The following is a 7415-nucleotide window of genomic DNA, read 5'->3' as shown; positions in this document are numbered from 1 at the left end:
AGCATATGTCTTGCACATGCCGATCTCTGTTCAATTCCCAGTATCCCGTATGGTCCCCCAAATATCACCAGGAGTAATTCCTGAGTGCAAAGCCAGGAGTAATCCCTGTGCATCACCAGGTGTGGCCCAAAAAGCAAAAAAAAAAAATTTTTTTTGAGTGACCCCAAACTCTGTGACATAGAGAGATTTGTCATTTGTCAATTGAAGTATCTTAAACAGGTGTCTCGGCCATCTGATATGACGATGTGGATGGAGGGCAATGACCAAGCAGGAAACACGATCACATCCTCAGCATTTTGGGGCATCCCAGACATCATTGAAGATACTCTGAGTGGGCTGGAGAGTGGGCTCCAGCCCCAGTTTTATTTTTTGCTTTTATGGAAGGCATGGTTTTGGGGGCCACACCTGGCTATGCTCAGGGCTCCAGGGGCAGGACTTGGAGACCATGTGGTGTCAGGGATCAAACTTGAGCTTCCCACACATGTGAAGTGTGCACTCAGCCACTGACCTCTCTCTCTCTCTCTCTCTCTCTCTCTCTTCCCCCCCTCCCATAAGCACTTGGGGACTTTCTGAGGGAATGATGGGAATTCCCTATGAATTTGTGGGTTTTGCCTCATAGCTGAGTAGGCAGAAACTCACCCAGGATAATTAAAAATAGCAATAACCACATATGGTTGTTTTTTTTTTTTCTCTCCTCTGCGGAAAGAAAGCCAGCTACTGATGTCAGTGTTAAACCAAAGAAGACGTTAGCCAAAAAAAAGTATAAGTGAAGGTTGAACTGAGTTGTGCTGGGCTTGAAGGGATGAAAGAACTCAGGGAGATGGTATGAAAAAAGAAAAAAGAAATGAAGCAAACTTGCACCTGGCATGAAACTGACCTTGGGGGAGAGGTTAAATTTTAGTGAAATTGAAACATGCAGGTGACCTTCTTCCTTCTGCATCTGTGCAAACAATTGAGGCTGCCGAGTGACTTGGAGCACTTTTGGTCCAGTATGGCTGCACCACATGGGGGTCGCTGCAGTGGGGAAATCAAACATGCAGGAGCTGATGCGGGAGGGAGAAGCACATTAGCGGGTAGCAGGTTGCTCCTGGCTAGAGTTCAGAGGCAGTGTGGGTGGGGCGAGTGAAGGGACAGAGTGAGCCAAGGAGGAGGACAAAGCCCTGGGCGGCATGGAGGGAAAACTCTGCAGCTAGATAAAAGGGCGCCAGGGGCTTTGGGGGAAAGTGGAAGTCAGCCGACAGAACCTCGCATGGGACAAGAAATCAAAGCTGACTTCAAAGCTCTCTGTGCCAGGTCCCCAAACATCAGGCCAGACGTCCTTAATCTTCCCTTCCCTTAGAATCGCTCCTCAGAGCGGTGACAGCACTGAGCCCACAGATTTGGAAGGAGGATCAAGGGCTCTCCGCAGAGCCAGGCGACAGGAATGATGAGAAAAACTGCCGAGTGGAGAAGTGAAGAGAGCAACTGGGACTCAGGTTCAGACTGCAGACCCCCTGGGCAAACCAAGGCTGTGATACCTGGTTCTCTCTCTCTCTCTCTCTCTCTCTCTCTCTCTCTCTCTCTCTCTCTCTCTCCTCTCTCTCTCTCTCTTTCCTCCCCCCCCCCCCATGGGGGGCTTGGAACTGCACCCAGTACTACTCAGGAGCTACTGCCAGCTCAGGATTCACTCCTGGAAGTGCTCAGGGGAGCATATGTGGTGCCAGGGAGCCCAACACTGGTTCTCTTTTCTTTCCCTTTTTTTGGGGGGGGTGTTCTCAGAGGCCTGGCGCCCCACCAGCCACTCTTGTTCAGTGGGGTTGGTAGGTCAAAGCTTGGGTCCAAGGGTGCAAAGCTATTCCTGGCCCACCGTGTGGCTCTGGGGACATCCAGAGCTGCACCATGCAATACTTGGGAGACCATGTGGTGCTGGGAATTGAACTGGGGCTGGGCAGATGTGACACTTGTGCCTAAGTCCTAACTGTAGTACGATCTCCTGGCTCTTGCCCTTCTTCTCTCCCTCCCTTGCTTCCTCCTCCCTCTCTCCCTCCTTCTTTCATTCTTCCCTCTCTCCCGCCCTCCTTTCCTTCCTTCCTTCTTTCCTTCCTTCCTTCCTTCCTTCCTTCCTTCCTTCCTTCCTTCCTCTCTCTTCCTCCCTTTCCTCATCCCTCCCTCTCCCTTCCTTTTCCTCCCTTCCTTTCTTCCTTTCTTTCTTCCTTCCTCCCACCTCCCTCCCGCCCTTCTTTCCTTCTCTTTCTCTTTTTCTCCCTCCCTTCCTTCCTTCCTCCCTCTCCCTTCCTCTTCTTCCTTTCTTGCTCTTTATCTCTTTTTCTCTTTTTCTTCTTCCTTTCCTTACTATATCTTCCTTCCTTCCTTCCTTCCTCTCTCTTCCTCCCTTTCCTCATCCCTCCCTCTCCCTTCCTTTTCCTCCCTTCCTTTCTTCCTCTTTCTTCCTTCCTCCCACCTCCCTCCCGCCCTTCTTTCCTTCTCTTTCTCTTTTTCTCCCTCCCTTCCTTCCTTCCTCCCTCTCCCTTCCTCTTCTTCCTTTCTTGCTCTTTATCTCTTTTTCTCTTTTTCTTCTTCCTTTCCTTACTATATCTTCCTTCCTTCCTTCCTTCCTTCCTTCCTTCCTTCCTTCCTTCCTCCTCCCTCCCTCCCTGCATCCTTTCCTTCCTTCTTTCCTTCCTTCTCTTTCTCTTTCCTTTCTTTCTCCCTCCCTCCCTTCCTCCCACCCTTCCTCTCTCTTTCCCTCTCTCCCTCCCTCCCTCTACTCCCTTCCTTCCATCCTCTCCCTTCCTCTTTATCTTTCTTTCTCTTTCTCTTTTTCTTCCTCCCTCCCTCCCTCCCTCCTTCCCTCCCTCCCTCCACCCACCTTCCTTCCTTCCTTCCTTCCTTCCTTCCTTCTTTCCTTCCTTCCTTCCTTCCTTCCTTTCCCTGCCTCTGTACTCAGGGATCACTTATGACAGGGTTCAGGGACCGTAAGGAGCACTGGGGATTAAGTCTGGATCAGCCTGTCCAAAGGCTAGTCCCTTCCCAACTCTACCAGCCCTCTGCCCCCTGCCCAAGCCCACCCTTTTCTTCACTGAGATTCAACATGAAGTTCTCCATGTATGGCTACCTGGATAAAGGTGAGGACAATCTGGACTGCGTCAACTTGGATAAGTTGGGATGAGTATTTCCCAACTCCCTTCTCTGCTTTTTGTGGCCGACTTTGCCAAAAGAGGAATCTGCATGAGATTTGGAATCGGAGGTAAAGTGGCGGCCAGCAGGCTCCGAAGCTTGAGGTTAGCAGCCCGTATGGGTAGACCCACAGGCACTTGTGTGGCTTAGCCCCTGCCTTGGCTCTGGATTCTCCTCTTCTCACCAGCTGTTACCTGCTGACTGGTAGTGAAGCCCTGGTGCCCCCCGTACGCCTGGCAGTGATCCACAAAGTGTGTTAGTCCCTCACTGACTCCGTGAACCTGGCTTTGAACACCCCATTTTGGTCCTGCCTGTACTTAGATTCTCAGATCTGATCCTCCAGCCTCCTCCTAGACCTTCACTTCTCCAGCCCGTCCCAGCTTGGTGCAAAGCCTCGCTCCTGTAGTGAATTCCTATGCCCTTACTCCTAGTGTTTCACGGGCTTCTCTGAATAGCCTCTGACTACATTACTAATTGATTGTGCAGAACCCTGGGAAACCCAAGCATCCAACTTCCCTAACTAATGTTAAAGAATTCTTTAGCTGCAAGAGGCAGAAAGACATAGTTGCATTAATTTAAGCAAGAAGGGGCACTTCTGGGGGGCTCACATGTAGTACACATGGAATTCCTGGAGTCAGATGTTCAAAAACTATCAATATTTCATCTTTGCTGCTTTCTAAAAAAATTTTTTTGGCCACATTGGGTGGTGCACAGGGCTTACTCCTGGTTCAACCTACACTCAGGGATTACTCCTGGCAATGTTTGGAGGATGAAATGAGGTACCAGAGATCAAGCCCAGGTCAGCCATGTACAAGGCAAATGCCCTACCTGCTGTACTATTGCTCTGGCCCATTTGCTCTCTTTTTCTATTAGCTTTACTCTTCCCTCCATCAGGAAAGTGTCAGTGGTCCAATTTGGATTCCATGCCCACCCCTGGTCCAATCATAAGCCAGAGGGATGAAGCATTATAATTCACCCAGCCTGTGCCACTTGCTCTCTTACATGATTTGAACTGAGCCAATTATTAGAGAAAAATTATTTTTCCTAGAAGTACAGTTGTGAGCCAGGAAGCTGCCTCCATTTACATCCACTATACCTGTTTAGTAAACTTAAATCAGGCAACTTTAAGTACAAATCTCTTTTGATCAGATATTTAATGATATTTCTAGTGGTTTACGAGAATAAATTATATAGTTCTACAGTGGAATCTGATACGACACTAAAATGCTAAACTAGTAGGATCTTAAAAGTGATACTCAGGAGTTACTCCTGGCTCTGCACTCGGGAATTACTCCTGGTGGTGCTCAGGGGACCATAAGGGATGCTGGGAATCGAACCTGGGTCAGCTGCCCTGAGCACTGCTGGGTGTGGCCCCAAAACTGAAAAAACAAGCAAACAAACAATATTTCTCTAAAGTCTTGCTTGGACAGGCAGAAGACTGTCAGATAAAGAAAGAGCTGATAACTTCTCAGTGATTGGACATTATAAAAAGCGAGGAAATGAAAGGCTGAGAAGACAAGTGTGTTAGGAAGTCCAGGAAAAGACAGACCCAGTCATACCATGCTAAAGCTTCCCAATAATGAAAGCAGTATATGATTTTTTCTCATATACAGTATATGATTTTTTCTCATTTTTGAACAAAGGTAAAGGTAAAGGCCCTCCCGTTGATCGTCGATTTGCTCGAGCGGGCCCAGTAACGTCTCCATTGGAGACTTTGTTGTTACTGTGTCTGGCATATCGAATACTCTCGGTAGCTTGCCGGGCTCTCCGAGAGGGGCGGTGGAATCGAACTCGGGTCGGCCATGTTGGCTGCTTGTAAGACGAACACCCTACCCGCTGTGCTATCGCTCCAGCCCAAAAGATTGAACAAAAGATTTACATTTTCTTCATAGAACTTTTGGTTATTATTCCTGTAATCCTTGTAGTATGAGTCCTAATATAAATGATACTTCTTTAATTTTATTATTGCTAATGGTTCATGGAAAAAAAAATAATTCAAGTGGGGCTGGGAGCACACCTGGCTTATTCCTGGCTCTGAGCTCAGGGATCACTCTGTTCTATCACTCCCTCCCCTCTCCCCCCCAATAAAAGTGTTTTTGCAAAGTGTGTCTAGGATCCAGGAGATTTTTTTAATTAATACTATATATTTTTTAAATAGTTTTTTTGGTGATTTTTTGTTTGGTTGGTTACTTTACTTAGTTTGGGAGACACCTGGCAGTGCTCAGAACTGACTCCTTGCTGTGTGCTTGGGGCTCACTCCTTAGCAGGGTTTGGGGGTCTACATGGGATCCTGGGAATAGAACCCTTTCTGGCCTCATATTATAGTTGCATTTTTTTCAGCTTTTTATTATTTTGGGGGAGAGGGGTTGGACCACACCCAGCGGTGCTCAGGGGTTACTCCTGGCTGGCTCTGAACTCAGGGATTACTCCTGGTGGGCTTGGGGGACCATATAGGAATCTGGGGCAAAGGCATGCAAGATAAATACCTTACCCCCTTACCCGTTGTGCTATTGTTTTGGTTCCCACCCCAGAGCCTATCAGTTCTTGCACCAAGTATTTTTTAGCTTAATGTACTTAATTTTTTAGCTTAATGTACTTAATGTACTGCTATTTATTCAACCAGTGATTAAGCCATTTATTAAGAATTGGGCATGAACTCCACATTACTTCTAAAAAAATTTTGTTTTAATTGAATATCAATGAGATAAACCATGACAAAGCTGTTAATAATTGGGTTTCAGTCATGCAATGATTCAACACCCATCCCCCCACCAGTGTACACCAGTAATACCCCCTTTTTCCCCACCACCATCCCCCAACATCCCCACCCCCCACCCTCAGCCTCCCTCTATGGGAGGCACTTTCCTTCTTTATCTCTCTCTCCTTTTCCTTTTATGCATTATGGTTTGCAGTACAAGTGCTAAGAGGTCATGGTGTTTGTTTAGGGCATTTGGTATTTTTATTGGGATGGTAAGGCTGGAGTAGCTTTTCAGTTGGGTGGCAGCTTTGGGGTGTGGATATGACTGCCCAGACTTCCAAAAGTACAGAGGGGTGGGGGGAGGTAGCCCACCCCCACCCCAAGAAAGCCTGCAGATTTCAGTCACAAAATCCGCATACTAGAATTTTCAACAGATTATGTCTCGTTGAGATCCATCTTGAGATGGTGGAGTCAGGCCAGGGGTGTGGTGACAATTTTGGATTGTGGGAGCAATTTTGGATTGTGGCTGCAAGGGGCTCTGCTTGGGTGGGCACCAGGTTGACCTGTCCCCTCCAATTTATCCCACTTACACCATGTTTTTATTAATGCACAAATGTTTCTAGAAAGCCGTCCTTTCTGTCTTTTGGATTATGTACATAGGCTATAAACTTGCCAGAGTGCAACTAAATAGATGTGCACAAATAGGAAAATCACTTAATGAGAGAGAAAAAAGTTCTAATTATGTCAAAAAAAATTTTTGTATTGTTACTTTGTTTTTGTTTTTGGCTGTTTTGCAGTGCCAGTGTTCGAACCCAGGTCACATGCATGTAGACAGGCGCTTTACCATTGAGTTACTTTGGGCCCCCTGGTATTGTCATTTCTTTCTTTTTGTATTGTCATTTCTGTTTATGAAACCATTTGAAAGAATAATGATTATCTGTCTCAGTTGTTCTCTCCCTGGAGTACATCAGACTTACCTGTGGAACTTTTTTTTGGTGAATGAAAAAGGGGGTTTATTGAGAATTGGAGGGTACAGAATGTACCCGCACCGCTCCCCACAGAGTGGCTAAGCTGGGCTGGGCTGGGGGTATGGCCTGCGGCTTTGGGGAGTCGGAGTCGGCTACACTGAAAGGTCTGAGTTGTGGCAGTGCGGTGGTCAGGAGGATGCCCCCTTCTTGCACTGCATCCCATTCAGCAGTGCCAGCTTCTTGGGCAGGCTGGAGCTGACTTTCATCGTCAGCTCGTGCTCGATCTTCTTCCGATCCCCACCTCGAGGTCTTTTGAGCTTTTGCTGCTGGGCCATGCGCGCCTTCTTAGGGGCGATGACATGATCGCCTTTCTTTGAGCCCCGAGTTCGCTCCGCACGGCCGCACCCTTGCTCTTGCCGGGCTTTTGCGCCTGGAAGTTGTGCTGTTCCTCCGTACCGCAGGCCACTTGTAGAACTTTTAAATATGCAAATATCAGGCTCTACCTGGCACCTTCTGAATTATAATCTCCAGGGGGAAGTGTCAGCAGCTGTAATTGAGTTTTACTAATTGGGGAGCAGCACCGGGGATTGAAA

The sequence above is a fragment of the Sorex fumeus genome, unplaced genomic scaffold, assembly GCF_029834395.1.
Source record: "Sorex fumeus unplaced genomic scaffold, SorFum_2.1 ptg000063l, whole genome shotgun sequence".
Taxonomy (NCBI): domain Eukaryota; kingdom Metazoa; phylum Chordata; class Mammalia; order Eulipotyphla; family Soricidae; genus Sorex; species Sorex fumeus.
Note: the sequence above shows the minus strand (reverse complement) of the source record.